Raw genomic sequence first — 2,815 nt, 5'->3', positions numbered from 1 at the left:
TCTGTGTAGCTTTGGCTGTCCTGGAACTCACTCTGTAGACCAGGCTAGCCTCGAACACAACCCAGATGTCCCTCAACAGAGGAATGGATACAGAAATTGTGGTACATCTACATAGTGGAGTACTCCTTAGCTATTAAAAACAATGAATTTATGCAACTCTTAGAGAAATGGATGGATCTGGAGAATATCGTTCTGAGTGAGGTAACCCAATCACAAAAGAATACACTTGGTATGCACTCTCTGATACGTGGATATTAGCCCAGAAGATCAGAATACAGGAAGTACAATCCACAAACCACAAGAAACTCAAGAAGGAGGAATGCTACACTGCAGTAATTCTCCTGCTAACATCTATGTTTGAACTTTCAGTAACAGTCATGATAAGTTACTGTATCCTGAGTAAGAGTCTAAATGCTACACTGTAGCAATTCTCCTGCTAACATTTATGTTTGAACTTATAGTAACAGTCATGACAATTTACTGTATCCTGCTGACTTGAAACACGTAATTGGAAGTGATACAAACACACCTTTAGAGAATAATGAACACCAGACTTGGCAATGCTTTCTCTAGCTGGAAACAGGAGGCACATCCCTGCATTGCTGTGGAAAACAAGGCTTTCTTCAGTTATAGACATATCTTACTGCCTTCAAAGAAACAGCATCTAGAAGGGAAGCTGGGTTATGGATTTCCAGATGTGTCTTGGATTATAAGTCTTATAGCTTTCTGATAAAGAGATAATTCTCTTTGGGAAGACCTTACTTTTGAAGGGACTAAATCTTCCCAAGAAACCTGCTGCAGGCTCCAGTTTTCCCAAGGACAGTCAAGGAGTCAACACTGACCAAGGAAGGGCTGAGGGGCTGAAGCAGTTCTGTTTATTCCCTGTGATCTACTCAAAACAAGAATCTAGAAAACACTAGAGTCACATCTCATAAACCCTGCTTCCTTAAGAAATTACATTTTCTTCAACATTTCCTCTCCCAATATTGTAACTGGTTTGAATGATTTAATAAAAAATTTATCACACGTGTAACCTAATAATAATAGAAAGATTCATAACATAATTTAGTAAACATAAGCACATCAAGAAATATCTTTACCCAACTGACAAAATTAAAGTAGTGAAGTACTTATACACAAGTGTTCAAGAGAATAAAACTAATCTGGTCTCAAATATAAAGGAAGTTATTCTTTAAATGTAAAGAAAGGCCTTTAAAGTGCACATACCTTTATTTAACCTAGTAATCCCACTGCTCAGAATCTATGTTAATTAAGTAGTAACTGAAAGATTTATTAATTTCAACCAAAGTATCATCTGTTATAGTGAAAATCTTAAGAGAACGTCAGTATCAAGCACGTAAAATGATTATTAATTGCAAAATTTTAATTGACAACTTGTCAAAGAACTAATTGTACAAAAGAGAAAATAACACATATTTTCATATACACATATAAATATGCACAAATTCATATAAGATCAAAATAAGATTTGGGATGAATCTTACTCTTGGGGGCTACAATGATATAGAACAAAGTTTCATGAGATTCAAGAGACAAAACATCATTGTAGAGAATAATCCCATTTATTTATGTATGTCAAGTATATTTACATCTATACCTGTATTTTTATGTTTGGAAAAAGATTTACTACTAGAGGATGAGTTTGAATTTATTTTTATTTATATTTTTCCAACTTCACTCTAAGAGAGAAAACAAGGATATTACCAACTATTCTGATGCTCTAAATTATTGACATGTTTATCATAGAAAGTATAATTTGGGAGAATAAAAAGAACAGATTAATAAATTACTGATTTTTGAGACTGCAGGAAAGTGGAGAATCTGTGTTCTTTGTGTAATTTATAGCTTGCCCAACTCTACAAGGTGAAAATGGGTAAGATTAGTTCCTGGCTTAGACAATGGAAGACCTGAGACAAATCTGGAAAGGCAACTGCAACTGACAAGAGCTACCTGCCACACTCAGTGTGACTTGGGAATGACAAGAGAATGAAGCCCGGGAAGGCTCCTCTGTGGAGCAGACAGGATTGTTGATCCTTATCTTTACCAGAGGCCATTAAGGCAGCCCAGAGCAGCTTGCAAAGTCTAATTCTCCCTGTTCTCAGAGAAAGCGATCTGGCTCTGAAAACTCAGCCCATTCCAAGCTGACTTTAAGTGGGCATGTGAAACGATGTAGGCTGTCAAATTAACCTGGGTTATGACTAGGAATAGTGATGAAGTTTGCCATCTGGTGGCCAGAGAGACACACAGATGCCTTCACATGCTAATTACGTCTGAATTTTGCAATGTGTATAAACTATAAAGTCAAGTACAACTATTAGATAAACTCAAGAAAGCAGCAGAACAGTATACTAAGCAATCTGGGCCAGCTGAGCAGTCCTCACCCAGGACATCCAGGCGTCTACCCCAGGACTCTAATACAGGCGTCGGCCAAAGGGAGCCTGCAAATAGGATGGACAAGGGCACAGAATAGGGAACTCTTCCTGGACTCCCTGGATGGGCCCCATGTGTCACCATGTGTCCTAACAAGACAATGGAAAGGAAGGTTTGATATAGGTCAGAGTACCCACAATGTCTTCTGTATTATTTGCTTGTGAATTTTAAGAAATTCTTTTTGGGGGCAAAACAGTCTATGGTACTAATCTTGATGATAAAGATTCTCTCCATGTCTCTCTATCTGTGCTCACTCTCTCTTTCTGTGCTGTCTCTGTGTGCTGTCTCCCTGTCTGTACTCTCTCTCTTTCTGTTCTCTCTTTCTGTTTTCTCTCTCCCTCCCTCCCTCCCTCCCTCCCTCCCT

At 38.1% G+C, this 2,815-nt stretch overlaps 1 protein-coding gene and 1 long non-coding RNA gene across 2 annotated transcripts in view; one reads left to right on the top strand and one right to left on the bottom strand.

The window, feature by feature from the left end:
• The window catches only part of LOC116101474 (attractin-like protein 1), a 350,037-nt gene that overhangs the window by 229,738 nt on the left and 117,484 nt on the right, over positions 1-2,815 (bottom strand). The gene's annotated exons all lie outside the window — the stretch shown is intronic.
• LOC116104041 overlaps positions 1-2,815 on the top strand; it is a 4,089-nt gene that overhangs the window by 364 nt on the left and 910 nt on the right. The gene's annotated exons all lie outside the window — the stretch shown is intronic.

The sequence above is a fragment of the Mastomys coucha genome, unplaced genomic scaffold, assembly GCF_008632895.1.
Source record: "Mastomys coucha isolate ucsf_1 unplaced genomic scaffold, UCSF_Mcou_1 pScaffold21, whole genome shotgun sequence".
Taxonomy (NCBI): Eukaryota; Metazoa; Chordata; class Mammalia; order Rodentia; family Muridae; genus Mastomys; species Mastomys coucha.
Note: the sequence above shows the minus strand (reverse complement) of the source record. Positions and strands in the feature narration are given on the sequence as shown.